The sequence below is a fragment of the Ambystoma mexicanum genome, chromosome 6q (assembly GCF_040938575.1).
Source record: "Ambystoma mexicanum isolate Mex_15411 chromosome 6q, UKY_AmexF1_1, whole genome shotgun sequence".
NCBI classification, from domain to species: domain Eukaryota; kingdom Metazoa; phylum Chordata; class Amphibia; order Caudata; family Ambystomatidae; genus Ambystoma; species Ambystoma mexicanum.
In genome coordinates this window covers 1,519,388,695-1,519,413,420 of record NC_090937.1, presented here as the reverse complement: position 1 = coordinate 1,519,413,420, position 24,726 = coordinate 1,519,388,695, and positions in this window count along the sequence as shown.

Sequence of the window (24,726 nt, the reverse complement as noted above, 5' to 3'; positions counted from 1 at the left end):
AGACCAGCAGAGCAGAGCTGACCCAGACGCTGTGAGCAGAACCGCCGAAGTCCATTCCAGTTGACCAGATCCGTGACGAGGCCCATTCATTTCAAAATTAGGAGTGAGTATCCGCCAGAACTGTGCAGAACCCAATCTCTTAGTTAAAATAATCTAATCCAAACTATTTTAACCTAATTAGAACAGCCTCCTAGAAATCGTGTCATCTGTCATTTTTAAAGCTGCACAACTGTCACCTGTCGATTCTGCAGCTGCAAGCTGTCACCTGTCATTTTGAGTTTTACTTTAAATCCGAAAATCTACCTTTATTAAATCGTCCGTATCTCTGGAACCGTTTGTTCTAGGAACAAGGTTTAACTTTCCTCTGAAATCTTAGAATCTAAGCTTTCCAACAAGCCTAGAACCTTCCTACTCCTTATACTTTTACCGCAATCGCGATTTACGCACTCACGAAATTTACCACAATTTGCGATTTGGCTCAATTTCTCCACTTGTCAAAATAGCAGCTCCATTCCTTCCTTTGTTAAAATCCGTTTGCCACCTGGTAATAACTCATAGAGCATTGCTAAAGTGAGCCTGAACTAATACCAACAAGCATCTCTCACTCACCCTGAATCTCTAGAGGGCATTAAAATCAGTTAGCACATTTTCCCATCCATTGCCATCACATTTAAAAGCATTTTGGGCTTGTGTTTCAAACTTCTACCTGTTTCCTCTAAGCTTGCTGGGGGGGAACTGAATTTCGTATTGTATTTGATTGCATTCCTGAGAACTGTGTGCTCCTCTTTCCATCTCCTTCCATTTCTTAAATTGCATAGGGGGGGGGGTGAATTGCCAGAGAAAAAGTGATTACATTGTTGTTGGTTGAAATCATATCAAGTTTATTGTTTATTTGCTGTACTGCATTTTATTCCACCATGCATTTCCTTGAAACCATCAAGCATTTTCAGCTACCTCATCCTCTGTACTGCTTCTAAGTAACCCAAATCACTTTACCATTAGAACGTTATCCATTGTTGATCACTGTCATATTTTAAGTGTGATATCCAATATTAATTTATTATAAAAGTGTGATAGATATATATTGTTATATTTCTCAAATAAACCTTTTAAATTTGCAAAACAGACCTACTTCTTGGCTCAGTGGGGTCAGGGGGATTCTAAGAGAGAGGTGTTATATAAGGGTTGTCATCCAGAGTACATGAACTGGACCTAAACATATATCAATAAGGGTTTCCCTCAGCATCCCAGACAAGGCATTGACTTAGCTGTAGTGTTGAAGTGAAGCCGCTTAACAACAGCGTCCACCCAGGTTGCCTGTGCATGTGACCCCTGCATGCCTGTGGCCCGGACTTCATGACCATGACAACTGTTTATAGATTTTGCAAGCGTGTTTCATACGATCATTCAGGATAAGTTGTGGGATAAATTGAGAAAGATGAAAAAATGCCGGACTATCTTTTATATGCTTGTCTAATTATTATATCAAGATACATGAGATCTGTGATCAGCAGTGACGTTGGGAGGGCAGTTGACTTTCCCTCACCCTCATTTGTCGGCTTCAGGAGAAGCACATCCTTCCTTCATGCTACCTTGTATTCCTAGGTAAGCCAGAATCCTTTGCTGATCCAGCGTGTGCAAATGTAATACTTATCTGCTTAGAATCTTGTGAGATAACCTCTTCTGCATCGACCAGCCCTCTGATCATTGAATACCTGCAATACTAATCTTATGGTCATGCAACTACACAAGAAGCCCATTTGAAAATGGCCGCCACTGCACTGCTTACTTTTTGCTAAGCAACATCCACAGCCGAGCCGAGCACTCTGATAGGCTGCACCTAACTACTTGATCCAACCGGCACCACCAGAAGGCGCAAGCCGGCCCCACTCCAGAAGGCCCTCTACAAAAGGCCAGGTCCTGTTTGTGCCTGTCCGGGCCTTAGGGCCACAGGGGAGCAGATCACTGTATCGTTTCGTTTCCAACTCAGCACCCTGTGAGCCACTGCCCTACTTCACTGCTTTGCTGGTATCAACTCTCCCGCATCCCCTTTTGCTGATTAGCCTTGCCTGCTAAGTTCATGACAGAGATCAACACTGACTAATCGAGACTCACGCCGAAATAGCAGTCATCGTGAGTGGTAAGCTCACAAACAACCACCTTGTCTAACCACCCGTTTAACACGTGGACCTTTCCACTTGAAATTGCTCCATGCCTGTCATATATGCCAATGAACATTGTAACTTGCATGTTATGCCTCACGTATATTTTGCACGCTGCAATTGCTAATAATGTTGGCTGCCTTTATGCTGTGTTAATTTTGCATCTTGTCACTCCCATGTGGGACTTACTACCGCCTCGTTGATACTATTTACATTTCCCAATTGCCTTTCTGTGAACTGCATTGGCCTAGAACTTGTGCGTCCAGCTCTCATTATATGTTAATGACTAATATAGCTCCACAATATATCGCAACTTGGCACTCCTATGTGCTAGGGAATACTGCAGCCTCATGCTCTATCATACTCATACTCTGTCATTCAGAACAGCTACTGCCTTCTTATCTTTTTTAATAATTGGCACTATTCTCAATGACTGTTACTCGCATTTCCCTATTGTACAACTGCTAATAATGGTTGTGGATATATGTCATTAGCACTTTGCATCCACCCATGCCATGTGCTAGACATTACGGTTTTCCCTCTGTCTCATGTAATCTAGACTTTGCTTATGTGGAAGCTAATACTGTAAGCCTCATGCCACATCAAATACGCTTCATGCCACTTGCAAGTGCTAGCCAAGGTTACTGCTAGCAAAATTCTTTAAACTGTACTGTGCCACAACTATTCACCAATTTTCAGTCTTGCCAGTGATGAACTACTGCATCCGCCTATATTCTCTATTGCTTTGTACCTAGGCAGGGCCATCCTCACCTACTATCTAAACTTCCTTCACACACGTGCATCCCAAGTCATTCACCCCGTTCCCTAACTCTTATAGACATACTGTTAATAATTTGTTGTTTTAGCATACCTCCTTCAGCCCTGCATACTGAGAATTCCAGGGTCAGTCCCCAGACATACACCTTTTGGGAGCAGCCAGTACCTCCATAGAGCTCTCCCTCTATCATGCCTGCACCACTATCACAGTGCAAAGGTACAAATTTCTTGCCACCACTAAATCTAGCCACTGACATACAAACGCTGTTACAAAAGTCAGAACATACAAGACCGATAATATTCTTACCACAACTTAACTTAGTGGCTGATACTCACATGTCTAATCATAGTACATTCCCTAATCCTACCTGCCTACTAACTGCAGATCAATGGATTCTACAATATGCCACAAAGCCAACACCTAACCGACCATGTTCTACTAACCTCAGAAATCATAGGGCCTCATTACACGGAAGGCGGTAGCCATGGCGCTATTAGCTATTGGCGCCATGGCTACCCCCTTACCGCCGCCGGAGGCCGGGTTCCTGGAATAGGGACTTACCGGCCTACTCCGACCTTTACGGGACCGGTAAGTCCCCATTCCGGGTGCCATTCCACATTCCCATTTGAGCCCCCATAGGGCTCAATGGGAATGGGGACGGAGCAAATAACGGTACCGCAATTTGCGGTACTGTTATTTGCACTGAAGTCCCTCAGCGGGTCCTGTCCTTAACGTGTGGTCTGACCTTCATGAACTCTTCGCCATTTGCAAATCTATACAATCAGCCCTGTTGAACAAAATCGAACTCCTTCAAGCAAAAATTAAGGAGCACCACAAAAATCTATCACAGCACATCAAATCCACCATCACCACTAACCACCACCACCAGTTCCCTCCTTATGGACTCACTTCTACTGCCTTTGACTATCACTGTTCTTTCTGCTTGTTGCTCCCATGTTGTCATCTTGCTGCGCAGTGCTTCCTAAACCCTTTGCCAACATCCGATTCCAAGATTGAAAAACTCAAATCTTGCTGTTTTTGCTTTGCTCTTAAAAGTCAAATCTTGCTGTTTTTGCTTTGCTCTTGAAAGTCAAATCTTGCTGTTTTTGCTTTGCTCTTAAAAATCAAATCTTGCTGTTTGTGCTTTGTGCTAAAAAGTCAAATCTTGCTGTTCTTGCTTTGCTCTTAAAAGTCAAATCTTGCTGTTTGTGCTTTGTGCTAAAAAGTCAAATCTTGCTGTTCTTGCTTTGCTCTTAAAAGTCATATCTTGCTGCCCAGTGCGAAATTCTCTGTATTTTGCTTGTATACTGTTTCTTCTCTGTAACTTGCCAGTCCAGTGAACTCACCACTCTCTTTTGTCTCACACCTACCTGCCTTAGCCCCCCAGTATCTCCATCCTCTCCTTACTTCCACCTCAATGGCGCTATCTGTTTCTCCTATCTTCTCCATCTGCTTCTCCATTGACTATCCTTCCATTCTCACTAAGTCTGGTAGGAAGAAGTTCAAAAAGGACATCTTGGCCTCTTATCCTGGTCTTCCTATCGCCGACACCTACTCCAATGCTTCCGCCAGACAAACCCTTACCGACATCCTCTTTGTCGTTCCTTCGCCAGATCTATGGACTCCTCATATGGTCTTGTGATCTGCCCTATCTCCTCCTCTCCCATTAATGGTGGCACTCGCTGGGAAATTCTGATGGCTTCTTTCGTCTCTTCTAAAGTCATCATTAATGTCTACCTAAATGGCACTATCATGGTCCAAGGCCCTCAGGCCAATATCCTCCTCTTTGATGGGCGCTTACCTGGCCTCATCAATTTCCTCCCATCTCCTGCTGTCCCCTTCTCTCCCCCTTGGCTACCTTGCCCTCTCTCTCCTCCTCCTCCTCTGCCCCTTCTAGGGCTCTTTCTCCTCCACAGGGCGTACCTCTGATCTGTACCCCTCCCCAGAAGGTCTTTAAGGCTGGCAACCTTCTTCATATTGCCACTCTCAACTCTCGCTCTGCCTTCAAACACTCCTCTGACATCTGCCACCTCCTTGAAGAACTAGACCTTGATGTCCTTGGTCTTACTGAGACATGGTTCACAGCCAGCTCTGTTACGAGCTTTGACACTCTCCTCCCTGATGGCTACAAGATCCTCTCAGCACCCAGATCCTCCCGGTCCGGTTGGGGGGTAGCCCTGATATTTCCTGAGTGGATTCCTGCCTCTATCATTCCCACTCAGACCTACTTCTCTTTTGAATGCCTTGTCTGTAGGCTTTCTCTCCCGCCTACCCATTCTCTTACTGTGGTTACCATCTACCGGCCTCCTGGTCAAATCACCTCATTTCTCTCTGAGTGGGCAGACCTCTCCTCCTCCCTCCTGGCCTCTACCACTCAACTCCTCATCCTCGGTGACCTAAATATACATTTAGACTCTCCTTGCTCCTCCTCTGTACTCTTCCGTGACCTCTGCGACTCCCTCTCCCAGTCCATCCTCCCCTCTGGCCTGACTCACTCTGCAGGGCACACACTCAATGTCTTGATCTCTTCTGACCTCCCCCTCTCCATCCCTCTGACCACTCCTCTCTCCTGGAGCGATCACACCCTCCTCTCATCTCATCTCTCCCTCTCTTCCCCCCAAGCCAAGCCTACCCCAACACTGCCACCTACCTTCTCGGACATCCAGCCCATGAAACGTGTGTCAGTTGAGGCTTTTGCCGCCACTTTCTCTCCCCCCTCCACCTTTGGCTGTCTCTCATCCTGATACAGCCTTGTCTCTGCTCTACACTTCAATTTCTGATACGCTTGATGTTCTTGCCTTGTCATGAGGATCCATTTGAAGTCCAAAGCCAAGTGCAATTCCTGGTATGACTCTGACCTAGCTACACTTAAACGTAAGTTTAGGGCAGCTGAGAGGAAATGGATGACTTCCTGTTCATCCTCTGACAAACTGGCCTGTTGCCTGCTACAAAGGCAATACCGACTCTCTGTCCTCACCAAGAAGAGAGTCCACATTCAAGCTCGTGTCTCTGCGGCATCTAAGGACTCGGCCGAACTCTTTAAAATCTGCAAGGAGCTGGCCAACCCTGCTCCAGTCTCTAACCCTCCTGTTGCCTCCCAGGCTCTTTGCAATGCCCTTGCCTCTCACTTCATTTAAAAAACCCAGGACATCCTGTCCACCGTCTCCACCCACACTCCTCCTCTTCCCTCTCCATCTGTGCTTGCTGACCCTCCTTTAGCCACCCTCCCACCATCCTTCTCGTCCTTTCCTCTTTTCACCCCTGACGAGGTTTCTAGACAAGTCTGATCTATGAAAGCCTCTTCAAAACAGGTTCATCCCTGTTCCTCTAAAACCATCCAGAACCACATTGACACCCTTGCTCCGGCCCTTGCTGATTTTTGCAACCACTCCTTTGCCTCTGGATCCTTCCCCTCCCCTCTGAAGCACTCCTTTGTACATCCTCTTCTCAAGAAACCCACAGCTGATCCTTCTTGTCCAGCTAACTATCGCACAATTTCCATTTCCCTTTCTTGGCAAACTTCTGGAAAAGTTGTCCATCTCTCAGATTAACCTTCATTCCAATTCTGTTGGCTGTCTCCATGACCACCAGTCTGGCTTCAGAGCTCCCAGAAGCACGGAAACTGCTCTCCTAAACATCCGTGAAGATCTGCTCACCAACCGTGGCTCTAACATTCCCTCTGTCCCTATCCTCCTCGATCTCTCTTCTGCCTTCGACACGGTCAACCATACCACCCTGCTCAACCGTCTCCGTGAAAACTTGGGTATCACTGATCAGGCTCTGGCCTGGCTGACCTTTTTCCTCTCAGATCGACCCTCCCAGGTCCAACTTGGGTCCTTCCTTTCATCTATCTTCCTCTCTACCTGTGGTGTTCCCCAGGGGTCTAACCTCTCGCCCTGGCTTTTCAACCAAAACCTGGCAACTCTCGCCCACTGCATTGCCATTTTCTGCTCAAATTTCCAGTGCTACGCTGACGACACTCAACTCATTTTCAGGCTGCTGTTAAGCGGAAACCTGTGCAGTTCCCTCTGGGACCACTGCAAAAGATTTAGGCCTACAGGTGTTTGGCAGTAAACCCACTTGGTAGCAGTCTGTACCACACAGATTCACTTGGTAGCTGTGGCTGAGCAGTCAGACTTCCCTCAAGAAGAGTTAGGCAGTATGTGGAGTATACAAAATAGGGCAATTTACACAGTAGCACAAGCAGACACGGAACAGTGCTGGGGTGTAAATATATATAGTTATTTATTTATAAAAACACATCTATGAAAAACACACTGGCACTAATACGGCAAACAACTTCAATTACAATTACTATAAGTATCTCACTCCTCTAACAATAGTTCGACAAGTCTAGGTTCAACGGCACCACTTATTTGCAGACAGAGTTGAATGCTTTAACCTGGATGGCACTCTAATATTCGTTAGAACGGGAGAGAAAAGGCAGGGTATGAAACCAACTCGGTACCAACTCTTTTACGAAGCAAATGCAAGGCAAGTAAGGCAGGGTCTACTGTGGATCACAAAGTTCAGAGGCCAGGCCCACTCGGAGAGAGGCAAGGCGATATGTCCCAAAAAGTATCACAGTGGAAATGCACTTCTAGTCTTTGTAGCCAATTGTCACAGAAAGGTTGGACCAGTTTAGAACAAAAAGTTAAGAAGGTCTGGAGGCGACCCGATGGAGAGGCAAGGATTAAGATACCTCACGCTAACCGTCACAAGGGAAGCCAGGCAGACACGGTACCTTGTATGTGGAGAGACAGCTCCGGCGGGGGCAGTTGTTCCTGGTGGTGGATGCAAGTCGGGGCTTTGCCAAGAGATGAGATGATCTCGTCGTCGAAGGAAAGTTGAAGATCGTTGCACCACCAGGGAAGAGACCAGCCGCAGAGTGCTCCATCACAAGGCACCACCTTTTGGTCGCGGTACGGGCTAGTGGCTATCCGGTTGCCGGGGTGCTCAGCACGGGCAATTCGACCACTACGCCCTGGAAGCGAAGAAAAAGCAAAGGGACTGGTTGTTCCCACCAGTCAGGGGAAGAAGACTCTCCAGCCGGGAGATCTCCTCTGTCGTTGGGAAGTGGTGAGACGGTTCAGCAGGGCTCCACCGGAGGTGTCGTCATTGCAGGTCGGCTCAGCTTTACCCTCCTCTGATTCTTAGGTCCTTTGGCGACTTCTGAAGATCCAGTCCCAAAAGCCCTGCTTTTATGCTGGAAAGCCCCATTCATTCAGCCTAGCTGTCAATCAAAACACGCTAAGTGGTGAGCGGGGTGGCTCACCACTTGGGCCAATGACACCAGAGTGTGACTTGAGTTGGCAAAGCAACTCGGTCCAGGGTGCCTAAACCCCCTCCCACAGCCCCTGTGGTACCCAGACAGAATGGCACCACTTTGGAGCGCTTCTGTGTAGAAGCCCGCCAAAAGTGGAACAAAGGGCTCAACCTTTGGTTTGGAGTTACAGAGGCGAACACAGACGCCATTTTAAAAACCTAGTTCTGGCAGAAAATACCAACCAGTAGATTTATTTAAGAAAAATTTACCGGCGGTATGTTAGAGACTAACGGGAAAAAGTATTAGCCTCCAACAATGGGAAGAATCCCATAGAATTATATTCGGGGTCGAATATAACAAGTAGTTTCACTGCCACCAGCCAAAACTCGACGAGGAGGGACGGGACAGTGCCCCCTCGAATAACAGACCCAGGGGTAATCGAATTACCCCTACTAGTATGTCCACAATAGGATGGTTTGTACTAGTTATGTTAGTAAATTTAGGTCTAGTAAAGCCAATGGTGACTTTACATGCCCTGGGAGACAGTAGTCAATCCCAGGGTATGGAGTCTATGGTGGGGATCCTCTAGGACGCCCCAGTGTTACGGCACGGAGGGTGCGGTGTAACACACATAGTAAAACATATGAGACCCTATGGAGTAAAAGACCCCATGGCCCATAGAACACATTGAAATTCAACGGAATTAACCACATTCATTTCCAAGAGTGCGAGAAAAAGAGTCTCACTCTTGGCAGGATGGACAAAAACAAACTCCAGAAATCCAGCAAAGCTGCTGGGGGGCTCACTAGGTTAGGAAATTCAGCCTAAACAGAGAATTCTCCCTAATAGCTGCCCTCTGCCACCCCCTCTCCCTCTCTCATTTCTGATTGCCTAACTGCCATTCAAGATTGGTGTGCCGCCAATGATCTTTGTCTGAATGCTAGCAAGACGGAGATCCTCCTCATTGGCACACCTTCACCATCCTTTCCCTTCACTCTCTGGTCGGCCTTCCTTGGCCCTCCTCCTACCCCCACCTGCGAGGCTAAGAACCTCAGGGTCATTTTTGACTCCACCCTTTCCTTCTCTGCCCACATCTCTGAGGTCTCTAAAAAGTCAAATTTCTGACTGCACCTCCTCAGAGGTACTCTGCCTTTCCTCTCCTTCCCCCAGAAGCTCATGGTATCTCAAGCTCTGATTCTCACTATTTTGGACTATTGTAACAGCCTCTTTCTAAATCTACCTGCCTCTACTCTCCGCCCTCTGCAGCTAATCCAGAACAGGCTGCAAGACTTGTCCTTGGCCTCAAGCCCTGGGATCATATCTCTCCAGCTCTGAAATCTCTTCACTGGCTCCCAGTGGATGCAAGGATTAAATTCAAAACCCTCTGCATTGTCCACAAGGCTTTCTGGGGCCTGGGTCCAAAATACCTTCAGCTATCCCTCCGCAAATACCTCCCCTCTCGAGCTCTTCGCTCCTCTACCTCCAACTCTCTCAGGGCCAGTCGTTTTTCTAATAAACGAGCTGGGGGTAGATCTCTGTCTTTGGCTGGGACCTCCCTCTGGAACTACCTCCCTGACACCTGAAACTTGAGGAGAACCATCTCTGGTTCCGGAAGCACCTTAAGACCTTCCTCTTTTCTTCTGCCTTCGCTCCCCCTCTCCCTTGCTGATCCGTTCTCTCTTGGCACCGTGCACCTGGCCACCCTCAGTCTTTTGGGCCCAGGTACCTGCTCATCCTGTCACCCTCCCGCACTGCCTCTGGGCCACCCCTTGCACTGGGACCTGTATCAGTACCCATACACCCCCCCTTTTTGTTCCTGCACTTATCGGACTTACCCTGTCTGCTGCCTTAAACCTAGCACTTGCAAATTGCTGGCTGCATTACCACTGTTTGTTGCCTTTATTATTTATTTATTGTTATTTATCTGTTTCTCCTCTGCTTCGCACTTTCCACCTCTCCCCCCTTCAATGTACTTTTCCCCTCCCCCCTCTCCCATGCACTTGCACGTTCTCAATGTCACTGGGCCTAGTAAGATCACTGTTTTGTTCTCCCCTGTTCCCCTCCCTTGCCTGTCGCGCTCTGAAACACTTGTGTACGAGCGCGATAAAAATAAAATATCAATCAATCAATCAAAAACCACCTGCCCACTGTTAGGCAGAATCCTGTGCAGTTCCCTTGGGGACCACTGCAAAAAGATTAAGACTACAGGAGTAAGAAGTAAACCCAATTGGTAGCAGTCTGCACCACCCAGATTTACCTGGTAGCTGTGGCTGAGCAGTCAGACTTCTCTCTAGAAGAGTTAGGCAGTATACAGATGATACACAATAGGGCTAAAAACACAGTAGAACAAGCAAACACTGACCAGAGCTTTGTATCAAAATTATATAATTAGCTATTTAACACACACTTTAGAAAATACACTAGCATTATTAATCAAAAGCAAGTTCCAACACAATTGAAAGGTATTTACACCTCCCTTAGCAATTACTAGACAAGTCTAAGTTAAAACACCACTTTTTGTCAAAACACAGGTGAGCGCGTAACTCAGATGGCACTCCAATAATAAGGTTAAAGGGAGAGAAAAAGGCAGGTCATAAAAATAAAACAGTTCCCAACACTTTTAAGAGACAAAATCAAGTTCCTGAAGGCAGGGTATACTGTAGAGCTAAAGTTCATAGGCCAGGCCCACTTTGAATGGAGCAAGGCAAAATGTGCACAAAATCACACGGTTTAGCAATGCTTTTAAGTCTTTGTAGAAATGTTCAAAAGAGTTTGGGGTGGTTCAAAAGACAAAGTTAGAGTTAGAAGGTCTGGGGCCAACCCAGTTGGAAAGCCAAGGATTTAAGGGTCACCTTGGGCAAACCGAAGAAAGGGAGGCCAGGTAGAACACAGTACCTTAAAGAGTGAGGAAGCTTCAGCGGTGGCAGTTGTTCCTGGCAGCGGGTGCAGTTCATGGTTGCGACCAGGGGAAGAGAGGATCTCGTCGAGGAGGAAACTTGGAGTCGTTGCACTGCCCAGGGAAGAAACCAGCCGCTGAGTTCGTCGGTGAAAAGGTCCGTTCCTGGTATTCGCGGTCACAGTGGTGCAGCTTGGCTATCCGGCCGCCGGGGTGCTTGGCACAGGTGATTCGATCAAGAGACATCCTGGAAGGCAAAATGGCGAACTGGTTAATCCCACCAGATCAGAGGAAGAAGACTCTTTCAGCAGAAGATATTCTCTTGCCGTCGGGAAAGTGGTGAGGTCGTTGCAGCAGGGCTCCACCGGTGGTGTCGTTGTTGCAGATGGCTCAGCTTCTCCCCTCTTTGGATTTCTTAGGTCCTGTGGCGACTTCTGAAGTTCCAGTCCCAAAAGCCCGGCTCACCACTGGCCCAATCAGAACAGAGTGCCATATCCCCCACCCACACATCCTGTGGAAATCAGACAGAGTGGCACCAGTTGGAGGGCTTCTGTGGAGAAGCCCGACAAAAAGTGGAACAAAGGGCCCGACCTTGGTTGGAGTTACAGAGACGGACACGAATGCCATTTTAGAAAAGCGTTTTGGCAAAAAGACCCAACCAGTGATTTAGGGGCCGATTCATAGAATAAACGTGCGCCGAAAATCTTCGCGCAAGCAGGCGCAAGCAGGCGCAAGCAGGCGCAAGCGGAAAAAAACAGGCGCACGCGCACGCGTGCGATTCATGGAAGTCCCTGCGCGTGTACACCTCGGGATGTGCACCAAACTCGTGCATGGCGCACAAGTTACTGCAACATCCCGAAAGGCGTGCGCGACGCGCACAGTGAAAGCGCACAACCTCGGCGCATACACCAGAAAGTGGGCGGGACACGGGGCGTAACGCGCGGAATGGGGAACAACGCGCGAAAAAAAGGGCGTAACTGGGGATGTACTGCAGTGAAGCAGCCGGAACGCCCACACGCACTCGAACCACACGTATTCATGGAATCGAATAGGGCAAAGCCACGCACAGCCAAAGACACGCACAAGCTGAAACACGTCCGCCACACGCAGGCAGGCGGTAGAGTCCCAGCGCATCACAAAAGTGGCAACATACAGCAATTGGGCCTGTGCGAGCGGGGTACGTGTATTTCGGGGGCGCGCGGGAAGTTACACATGCGATTGAGTGGGGTACGTGTATTTCGGGGGCGCGCGGGAAGTTACACACGCGATTGAGCGGGGTACGTGTATTTCGGGGGCGCGCGGGAAGTCACACACGCGATTGTGCGGGGTACGTGTATTTCGGGGGAGCGCGGGAAGTCACACACGCGATTGAGCGGGGTACGTGTATTTCGGGGGCGCGCGGGAAGTTACACACGCGATTGAGCGGGGTATGTGTATTCCAGGGGTGCGCGGGAAGTTCCACACGCGATCTCATCAGGGTACGTGTATTACAGCGGTGCGCCGGGAGCAGCACACGTGAATTGCACGTGTGGGTCCTCTCAGGTGTTACCTCTACACCCTCCACGGCCCCTGCAGGTGGCTCACACCACAGAGGCCTTCCCAGCACATGTCCTGCAGGCACCCCATCCACCATGGCCATGCCCACCAGCCAACCCACATGTCAACTTGCACTACTGCCCACCAACGCATGTCCCCCTGCACCACCAGCCACCAAGGGCACCCACCACCAGGCCCCCACCCATGTCCAACTCATGTTCCCCACCACCCCCACCCCCCAGCAGTGCAGGAGCACCCACCACCAGGCCCCCACCCATGTCTCCCACCATCCCCACCCCCCAGCAGTGCAGGGGCACCCACCACCAGGCCCCCACCCATGTCTCCCACCACCCCCACCCCCCAGCACTGTGGGGCACCTGCCAGCAGGCCCCACCCATGTCCAACTCATGTTCCCCACCACCCCCACCCCCCAGCAGTGCAGGGGCACCCACCACCAGGCCCCCACCCTTGTCTCCCAGCACCCCCACCCCCCAGTCACCAGGGGCAGCCTCCACCAGGCCCCCACCCATGTCTCCCACCACCCCCACCCCCCAGCAGTGCAGGGGCATCCTCCACCAGGCCCCCACCCATGTCTCCCAGCACCCCCAACCCCCAGCCACCAGGGGCAGCCTCCACCAGGCCCCCACCCATGTCTCCCACCACCCCCACCCCCCAGCAGTGCAGGGGCAGCCTCCACTAGGCCCCCACCCATGTCTCCCACCCACCCCCACCCCCCAGCAGTGCAGGGGCAGCCTCCACCAGGCCCCCACCCATGTCTCCCACCACCCCCACCCCCCAGCACTGTGGGGCACCTGCCAGCAGGCCCCCACCCATATCCAACACATGTTCCCCACCACCCCCACCCCCACCCCCCAGCACTGTGGGGCACCTGCCAGCAGGCCCCCACCCATGTCCAACTCATGTTCCCCACCACCCCCACCCCCCAGCACTGTGGGGAACCTGCCAGCAGGCCCCCACTGTAAGAGGATTCAATTCAGCACTACAGCCAAGTCAACGCCTAGTCTAGAATACTGAATGAAAACCCTTATTGATATATCTTTATGTCCAGTTCATGCGTTCTGGATGACTACCCCTATATAACACCCCTCCCTTGGAATCCCCCTGGCCCCACTGAGCCAAGAAGTAGTTCTGTTTTACAAGTTAAAAGGTTTAATTGATAATTTAAACAATAGATATATATCACACTTTAGAATAAATTAATAATTGAATATCACACTTAATCTGATATGATAAAGATTAACAACGGAGAATCAGGCACTAGCACACTTCTTTATAATCACTAAGGAGTTGACATGAAATGGATAAGATAGCAACAATACTTTTATGGTTTCCAATGGATGCAATGTGGAATGAAATGCAGTAAAGAAAATAACTTGATAGGATTTCAGCAAAAGACAATGTAATCACTTCTTGGACAATTCAACCCCCCTTTTATGCAATGCAGGGAGATGGAAGGAAGGCACACAATTCTCAGAAATGCAATTCAAATGTAATTCAGTTCACCCAGCAACTTAGACTACAGAAGTTGAAAACACAGGCCCAAATGCTTTTAAATGTGCTGGCAATGTAGAAAAAAATATGCTAAAATGCTTTTAATTCCCTCTAGGAGGTTCAGGGTGAGTGAAATCAAGTTAATATTAGTCCAGGCTCACTTTAGCAAGGATCTAGGGTGTAACTAGCAGGTTAAATGAATTTCTGGCAAATGGAAGGCAAGCAGCAGCAGATTTTTACACGTGAAGAAATTTGCAAATCGCGGTAAAATTCGCGAATGCTTCTGGCGCGATTACAGAGGAATTACAAGGACTATTACTATCGTTTTGGGGTCCTAGGAAAGCCTAGGATCCCAGCCTCCAGATGAAAGTTACTGCAAGTCTCTAGCACAAACGGTCACGGAGATATGAGCGATTGAATAAAGGTCGTTTTTCAGATTGAAATTTTAAAGTTCAAAAAGACAAGTGCAGCTTGCAACTAGAAAATGACAAGTGACAGCTTTACAAATGACAGGTGACAGTTAGGAGACAGTTCTACTTAGATTAAAATAGCTTGAATTATATTATCTTAACTAAGAGATTGGTTCTGCACAGTCTTGCTATGTACTCACAATATATTTAGAAATATGCCTTCCCACGGATCTGGTCAGGTTTTGGACTGGACTCCGGTTCAGCTCTCTCTGGTTTTGGATACTGCTCTGCTTTCTCTGGGTCTTTCTGCACAGCTTTCTCTGGAGATTGATGGAGGTAAAGTATGGATTTTCCCGGCAGAGCTTCCAGCTGCAAATGGATTTGACGGTCCTATCTGTCCTGTCTGTCTGCTTTTATGTGTTTTTTTTTATGGGTGTGTGTGCTGCATCACTAGACCCTACCCCTCTCCACTTATCATTGGCCAAGCTTTCATTTCTCCCCTGATTGGGGGAGCTAAGTTGTGTCAGAGTGATGTCATTTTACAGCCTGCAGAAAGTCCACCCCTCCTGTCAACTTGCACACAAATCTAGATTTGAACCAAATACATATTTGCAGAGGTACATATTGTTTTAAAATCATATGCACCCATCATGCATTACAGGAGGTATACCCTGTTCAAACTCTGCTCTTCCTGGGAGCTTGCATTCAGAAATGGCAATATTTTGCACTTTTTAACTGGTTTGCAATACCGGACATTACCCCAAATTTACACACATGTGCGCAAGGAGTATGGACATTAGTTGATGAAGTGTCAGATTTTTCACATGCACACATTTTGAGTAATATCCTCTTTTCCGCTAAAACCCCCCTGAACATGCCACCGGTTCTAAAAACCTCTTAAAATGTGGGCAGAAAAATCACAAGAATTATGGTGTCATTTAAATAATTTTCACAAGTCCGTACTATGAGTTATTCATCTTTTTAGAGTTATGTTCTGGTGTGGTTTTCCTCCAGCACAAGGTTGAATTTCTGGTTTTTCCAGTTCTGCCAAGCCAGCTTGCTCTCACAGGCAGTGCCCCTCCCCTTTGCTTCAGGAGGAAGCTACTTTTACGACATCTGCAATAAACCATCTGCCTGAGTCAGGAGAGGGCTTTGTTCAGAGCTCCTGTATTCTGTGGGGGCTCCCCTTAATTCAATTATCAGAGAGATGGCATATCCTTAGTGTGGCCAGCAAAAGGCAGATAGGCCTGGGAACACAGCTGTGACTCAAGTTTCACTCCTGATGGGGGTAGTTGCCAGGCAGAATTCAGTTTCTCAAGCCAAGTTTCAGATAAAATGTCACTTTTTGTTCCCCAGTTTTCTGCATTCAAATAAAACTAAACATTTTTACATATGCAGCTAGAATGCTGATTCTAAGTTTAAAACTATGACATTTAAACAATTGCAACCTATGTGACACTCAAAAGTAGGTCACTCAGTCAATTTAAACATTAGATTTTTTTAGTGTCTTTCAGTCCACATTTACATAAACTGCTGAAATCCACAGCTCAGCCAGTCTTGTTATAAACCTTCAAGTCACTTCAGAATATAACTTTACATCGGATCCACCATTTAAAATGTCTTTCTTTGGCATGTTTTGGGTTCATTTATTCAGTTTTCTACAAAATCTGGTGGTTTTAAAACGCCGGCTTTTGGATAGTGGTGAGTACTGGTACTGCACCCCTTTTTGGGATTTAAGAAAATGAATTCCCAACAGTTATGGGTTTGCTTTTGGCAATCAGCATTGCCATTCCCAATGGTTTCAGACTACTGTGTGGGTAGTCCAATGGTGGTTTTAGGCAGTGTCCTTCTGTGCCCATAACATCGGCAAAAATGAGTGGCAGCCTATTCTTCATGCATTTCCCTGTGCATTTTCTGGGAAGCTCTGGCCATCATGATGTTTTCCATGTCAGTACTGCACAGTTTTGAGGTAGGGCTCGGATGCATGGGTAAATACATCCCACAATCCCCCCTCTTGCGATGGCCATTCGGTTTCACTGATGGGACTCGCAAGATCTGGGATGTTTCCTCATCTTCTTCCAATAGATGGCACAGTTCAGCATCTTTTCCTCCATCCGGTACTGGTCGATCGGTTCTCCTCGCCGGTCCTGATGGGAATATTGGGCGGTACCCCGGGCCCCCTTGCGTCATCCTCCCAGTCTCCGGATCATCCTCCTTGTCCCGTCTCCAGGTTTTCTTTCTCCTAGGACGACAAAGGAAGAGCGGCAATACCTACTCATAGACGTTTTTCCACCACTGTTGAGATAGTGGGGCAGCATATGCATTTCATCATAACGAAACATTACATTCTTATTTTGAAAAAAAAACAGTATAACTAAGAGACAGTTTCATGCAAATCACAATATTTTAGAGTGGAGGCATTTATCAGTGTCTGCTCTTGGGTCCTGTAGAGCAAATGCTGAGGAAGCACCATCTTGCGCCCAGTCATCAACTCAAATGGTGACATTTTGGTTGCAGATGAAGGGGTAGATCTGATGGCCATTAGGACCAGAGGTAATCGGATGTCCCAACTTGGCCCAGAATCTGCCACAAACTTTTTTAATATGCTCACAATGGTTCGGTTATATCTCTCCACTGCCCCAGAAGAAGCTGGCCTGTAAGCAATATGCAACTTCCTTTTGACCCCCAGTATCTCCCACATCTTTGTCATTACTTCACTGGTGAAGTGGCTACCCCTGTCTGACTCAATCCTTTGAGGTAGACCAAAACGAGAAAAGATGTGGTTAATCATCAAGGCAGCTGCGGTTTCTGCCTTGCAATTTGGGGCTGGGAGACATTCCACCCACTTGGTAAACAAGCATGTCACAGTCAACATGTACTTATTCCCCCTAGAAGAGCGAATCACAGGGTCTACAAAGTCGATTTGTAAATCTGACCATGGCAGTGTCATCCCCCTCTTTTGGAGAGGCGCACGGTGCGTGAGGGATGATGGCTGAAATTGTGCACACACAAGACACCCCTTCAAGTATTGGTCGAGGTCCTGCCCCATGTGTGGCCAGTATGCAACCTCTCTTAAGATTTCCAATGTTGTGTGAAACCCCCTATGACCGGCGGTGGCCGCATCATGGGCGTGACTTAACATCAGGCTTCGGAATGAGGTAGGAACCACCCACCGATCGTGGCCAGCTTTGGATTTCCTTACCAGCAAACCGTCTTGGATTCGGAACATTTTTGGACATTTCATCAACACTCTTAGGTCCTCTTTCCCAATGTAATCAGTATCCGTCAGGGGAAAGTTCTCAGGGTCCTCAAGGTGTTGGTAAAACTTACCAATAACTGGATCCCCCTTCTGAGCTGTAATCAAATCAGCATCAGGGGTCTCCTTACTCCATGGTGCAATTGAAAGGTCGTTGTGAGCATTTGTCTGGGACCTAGTGATAGCAGTGACCTGGATTTCCCCCAACAGGGACTCAATCTCAATTAGATCCCCTTGGATGGCCCCGGTTTTAGCCAGCTGATCAGCTAAGTCATTTCCAGTTTTGTCTGGTCCCTCTACTTTGGAATGACCCTTGATCTTTTTCCAATAGATGGTCATCTCATTCAAGGTGACCAGATCATCACTGTTTTGGATCAACTTCCCATGTTTCAAGGGTTTTGTTGTTAGCACATAACATGCCTCTGGGTTTCCAATTAGCCAGGTGCTCCACGAACCCGTTCCGTACATAATCCGAATCTGTGATTATGACCAGTTCGTGGAGTTGATGCTGGACAGCAGTGAGGATGGCCTGATGCACAGCCATCAATTCTGCCACCTGACTACTTCGGGGACCAATTTTGTATCCAGCGGAGGGTTCTGGGGACTCATTCACCCATGCATTCCCTACGCCGGCCACCAGTTCTTTCTCCCCGTTGTTGTCAACATGGTAAGAGCATCCATCCACATAGACAGTGGGCATTCCCTCACACTTGTCCTCTTCAAAGACTTTGTGGGGGGAATTAAGGTATGCCTCCATGTTGTCCTTTATTTTTAGACTTTCGTCCTCGAGACAGTTTTCTCTGGCACAATCATTCAAGTCAGCCAGACCTTGCGCGAGGGGACTCTTCTTGTTTTGGCCATATCTGACCTCCACAGGAAAGCCTTGCATTGACAGAATCCAGGAAGTAATTCGGGAATTACTCACATTTCCGGCCCGGATTCTGTCACTTTGGAGATATTGCAGAGGCTGGTGTGGAGTCTCCACTATGATGTGTTCCCCCTGGATAAACGGGCGGTAATTCTTCAATGCCCACACCTTTGCCAGGAGTGCCTTCTCACAATCGTTGAATTTTTCCTCCACAGAGGATAAAGTTTTGCTCGCATAGAAGATTACTTTATTGACCTTGTCATGCTTTTGGTATAATACTGCCGTCAAGCACGTATTAGAGAACCCCGTCTCCAGGAAGAACTCCTTGTTTCTGACAGGGTAAGCTAGGCAAGGCGCTTGTGAGAGGCTTCTCTTGAGTTGTCTTACTGCCTCGGCTTGTTCTGGACCCCATTTCCACTTGACCCCCCCTTCAGGAGATGGATCAGGGGTCTGGTGATCTCTGCGTAGCCCTCAATGAACTTTCTGCTGTAATTAGTCAGTCCAAGGAGGCTCCTTGCTCCTTGCAGAGTTGTGGGGTCTTTCATTTTCTGAACTGCTTGCACTTTCTTTTCCTGGGGACAGAGACCCTGAGGAGTAATCTCATGCCCCAAGAAATTAATACGGGTTCTGCACCACTGTGCTTTTTGAAAGGAAAGTTTTGCTCCGGCGGCCCTCAACTGTGTCAGAACATAACGGATCTCCGCTATGTGTTCCTCCACAGTTGAGCTTTTAATGAGGACATCATCTACATAAGCCAGGTTACCCCTCACACCCAAGTCGGGCATGGCCTTGTGTAGAAAAATGTTGAATTCATTGCCGGAGTTGAGGTATCCGAAGGGAGTCCGGGTCCATGTGTACTGCTGGCCCCCAAAGGTAAAAGCCAGTTTGTATTGGTCCTCCCTGCTGACAGGCACGGTCCAGTATCCATTGGTCAGGTCTATTGCAGTGAATACCTGTGACCCCTGAATCTGGGCCAGCCCTTGGTCAATGTAGGGAAGAGGCCATCGGGAAGTATGGACCCGTTTGTTGAGCTCCCTAAGGTCAGCACAGAGTCTCCACTGGCTGTTTGGCTTCAATATTCCCAGCACCAGATTATTGAAGGTGCTGTGGACTGGACGGATTATTCCCCGGGACTCAAGGTTCTTAATTATTTCAGTAAGGGACTCCATTGATGCGAGAGGCAAGCGATATTGCTTCACAAACACAGGAGTCATGCCAGGGTCCGTGGGGATTGTTGTTGTGTGGATGTCAGTGCGACCACAGTCATATGGGTCTACCGCAAAGAGATCTTGGAAATCCAAGAAAACTTGTTTCAACTTTTGCTTTTGTTCCAGAGTCACACAGGCATCAGCTAGGTTGACTCTCTCTTCCACCATCTGCCTGAAGCCTGGAAAGACTTCTGGTTTGGCTATTTCAGCGGCCTCCTCCAGCTGGGTGAAGAAGTCCCTGGTCAGAGTGCTGATTTGGACTGGAGGCTTCAGGTGGGAAAGGCAGCCCTCATGGACCTGGAAAATCACCTCATCCCTCCTGAAGTCACAAGTCACATCTTCCTTACCATAGGGGCAGGAAGTGTACACCAAGAAGTTCCCCCCATGCCGGGTAAAAATCCTGTCTGGTGTTGTATTGTCATCACTGTCACTGTCAAAGCAGTCCTTGGGGATTGGCCCTAACAGTTCATTTCCAAGATCAATGGAGAAATGTCGGTCATCAACCGCCATTCCAATAATGGTGCCTGCGGCTAGAGTAATACTCTTTAAGTCGCTGTTATCCACCTCTATTGGAATGGTGTCATGTTCTATGTTGACTAATGGAGTTGGGTTTACCCCCAACCCTTGCTGTTGGAGAGAAGCGTTTAGATGTATGTAAGCATCAGGGTTTTTCAAATGTTGTCCTCTTTTAACTTTCACTTCCAGGGAGAATTGTCTAGTCCTTTCTGGGATGGTGACTTCCTCTTTGATCTGAATTTCAACTGCATAAGGTAGCAATTGAGCTGACCTAAATGCTTTTTCTGGATCATCAAAGCCCATGGGATTATCCGCTAATCGGGGCCAAGCTTTGAAGTTTATTAGGTCCAAACTAATGGCAAAGCGATTGAGAATGTCACTGCCTAAGTAAAAGGCGGCAGGGACGTCTCGCACGACCCAACAATTGTGGACTATGCTCTTGTTGCCAATGGAGATTTTGAGCATACACCTGCTTGGCAGGAGATGTTTGGAATTAGGCGCTTCCAGGTCCATTTCCCATTTGTCTATCAGTTTGAATGTGGGAATGGCTGGATCTTTTGGGAGTTGGCGAAACATGGCTTCGCTGATGAAGCTCTTACCATTGTTCACGCACACTCGAGCGAGAACAGAGTCCTTCCCCTCATTTAACTGAACAGGGAAGAACAACTGCTCTCCAATTTGCTGAATATCAGCCAGGCTCTGAGCTGATTTCACATCTTTCTGGACTATTGGAGTGGGAGTTTCTGATTGTGGATTAGTATAGAATCTCAGAGTGTTTCCTTCCAGCGTGGAGTACCACTTTAAACTGGAAGGAAGGTTGATTTTCAGAAATAGAGAGGACCCCCCATCACCAGTCTGTTGTCCTACTGCTATTACTGTCACGTCTGGAATCTGGTTATTCTGGAAGTGAAATTCTACTTGGTCAGATTTTTGTTCAACCATGTGGCAGGTGCCGTTTAAACTAACATGGTTGACACTCTGTTTTAATTTTATTGGTCGGCTAGTCTGGGTCCAGAGGACCTTGTTTACGCAATCCATTAGGGGTGACAACCTTCTCAGGAGGTCATTCCCTAGTAAACAAGGGGTGCCCTCTGGAGTCACAACTATGACCGGGTGTTTCAACTTGTGTCGCCCAATTTTAATGTCCAAGTCTGCAGTCCCCTCAACGGGAATTTCCTTCCCGTCAAAGTTCTGCAGTTGTCCAGGAAGAGAGGTGAGAGGAATTTGGTAATTCTCTCCCCTTCCTGCATTCAGTTCATCAAAGGCCCTTCTGGACAGAAGGGTGGCTTGAGATCCCGTGTCCACCAGCGCTGAAATCGTACCCTGCCCCTGTACTTGTACCGGGGCATAGTATCTTCCCTCCTTCTCCTCAAGGGGGCACAGATAATGCACATTTTTGGACAACTGGTGGGCTAACTTTCTGGTTTTGGACATTGCAAGAGAAGAAATTTGGGCAGACTTCTGTGGAGAGCCTTGGGAATCTGAAAGAAAAAGTTGGCAACTGGAGATCAGAGGCATTGTGGGTTCCCCTGGTTCCGGTTCTGGGCCGCCCCCCCCTTTTTGGAGGCAGTCACCAGAATGGGTTTGAACCGGGGGATTTTCTTGCTGTTGGTTCTGGGATGAGATGGTGGGCGGCGGTAGCTCAGTCTCCACATATCCCCAGTCTGGATTTGCATCCCTAGGGACCCATTTTTCTTTGGGAGGAGTTCCCCCCTCTCTGAAGGAGAAGATCCTTTTCCCAGGATCCTCTGAGGATCCCTCTCCCTCAAATTGGAAGATCTGTACTTCCTCCTCAAACTGAGTCTGTTTGGGTCTTTTGTTTCTCCTACCACCCCTCTGCTCCTTAGGAGGCAGACTTTCAGGGCAGGAGATTTTGTTTCCGGTTCCTGGGTTTCCAGGGGCTGTTTACAAGTGAGGAAGGAAGCTTCCTCCAAGGCTTTACACCCCCCTTCCCTTTGTGCCTCCTCCCTGGGAGCCGGTGAGTTAAAATGGGTGCTGCCCCGTCATTGTTCTGGAGCACCAGGTCCAGAGTTGGGTGCGTTCTGCGCCGGCACGCCCATCTGAGGGTTCTGCTGAGCCCTCAGTATGTGACCCAGATCCCGCGCCATGTTTTGAACCTGGCGCTCTAACTGGGAAACCCGCTCAGGCTGATACGGGGCCCTGTTTTCTCCCCTGGGCTGATCCCGGGAAGGGTAGCTGTCCCTTCTTTGGTAGTACCCCTGGTTGGGAAGATTTGGGTACCCCTCCACCCTTGGCCTCCCCTCTCCCGGATTCAGTGGTCTGGGCTCAGGGAATTGGGGAAAGAAGGATGGATGATTTTGGGGCTGGAAATTGGGTGGATACCTGGGGAAAAAGTTCTGCCCAGGATTCGGAGAATTTCTGCCCTCCGTTGGGAAGTTAGGAGGAAAGTTCCCTGGGTTAGGTTCTTGGCTGGATCTCCCCCCTTGGGCTGGAGGAGTCCACACATAACCCAGGATGGGTCGATTTCCCTTGTAACGGGGACTTACATAATCAGGAGAGCGAGGGACCCCATTTGTGGGGCTGCCTCCCTGGCTCCCTGTCTGTGACTGGCCCGAGGACCTTCTGGGCCTAGCATTATTAGGTGCAGGTAGGTTTTTAGGCCCCCCATCTCCAAATCTAAAACGGGGGTGACCTTTACCTCTGCCACCTTGGCAGCAGCAGGGGTGCTGTTGGCTTTGGGGTTTTTGGGCTGGTTTTTGTTTTCCACCGGTTTCTGCACCTCATAGATCCGGGTAGCCTGTTCAATGACCCAGTCTAAAGATCTTTTCTCGTGAAAATCCCTCACGAGCTGCGTCATTATGTATTTGGGCAAGGCATGGAAAAACGTATTAATAAATTCTCTGCTATCCGTATGCACCCTTCTTGTGGTCTGTGCAAAAGCACGCTTTAACTCCTGCACAAATTCTTGTGGGGCCTGATCCTCCCCACATTGCAAATTGTAGGCTGCCTTGCGAGCCTCTTGAGGATTTCTATGAATGGAAAAATGTTTCAAGATGGCCGCCTTATAGGTGGACCATCTTAAATGATTTTGGTCCTCCAGCCCCGCAAAGAAACTGGAGTATTCCGGGGAGAAGGTCCACTTTACATATTGAATACAGCTTTGGCTGTCCTTCAAATGGAAAGTCTCCATCATTTGCTCAAACAACTCTAAGTGCTCCCAAACAGAATACTTAGCGTTCTTATGGTAAGGCGTGATGACGCTCCTGATCGCCTTAATCTGCTTTAAGGGGTCCTTAAGCAAGGCCCTTTTTGCCTTATTGGCCTTTTTGGTTCGGGTAACCCTTGTCCATTCATCCTCTGACTCAGAGGCACTGCTCCCAGAGGTTCCTGTCTGCTCTTCCAGGTTTTCCCGGATTCTGCGAGCCTGGAAATGGCTGGCAGAATGTGGGGACCTGGTCTCCTGTGTCCTGCGCAGTTCAGAGGAGTCTTCAGATTCCTCCTTGCTGCCAGGATTTGATGGGTACCCCCTCCACTGACCTAACTGGGCAGAGGTTTTCAGGATGCCCTTAATGGGCCTACTCTCCTGGGGTTCCCCACTAAATTGCACTGCGCTTGGGTGCCCATACTCGGATGCCCGCCCCTCCATACCTGGGTGGTACTGGCCTATGAGCCCCATACTTTTGTCTGGATAGTAGTCTGCCATCCCGGTGGCCCGGTGCTCATGTGCGCCGGGGAACATGGGGGTGGCAGAGTCCAGGGGCTGAGAGGTATGAGGGCATCTGGCACTAGGGCTCCTGAGGTTATGCTCCGGAGTTTCCCTTTCCCAGCGAACCTCATCTCTATCCGCCCCTGCTCCCTGTTGCAATGCAAGAGCCTGCATTTGTGCCTTCAGTTCCTCAGTTAAGGCCTTACTGGACTCTATCAGTCTCTCCTGCATCGCTACCTGTTGTTGGAGCCTATCATTGTGTTGACAGAGGGCCTCATTTTCCCTCTGTGCTTCCTGGTTGGTCCTGGAGAACTGGGCCAGTCTTTGCTGCAGGAGGGTTACCTCCTGAGCTGTGTCCCTATTGGCCTGCTCCTTTCTTGCTAGAGCATCCTCCACCCTTCTGGTGTGCTCTACCAAGTTCTGGTTTTCTTTTTGGAGATCACCCAGCCCCTGGAGGGCCAGGTGATTTTCTTCAATTTCCTTTTTTAAGTGGCAGACTTCCTGGCCTAAAGTGTCTCTTTCCTGACTAAGAGCCTGCATCTGTGCCGCCAGGTCGTCCCTTTGCCTTTGGAAGGCACCGGCTTTCTGGCGCTCCTGATCAAACTCTGCCTGGGTATCCAGGTCTTTCAGGATCAGTTTATTGCTCTCCTC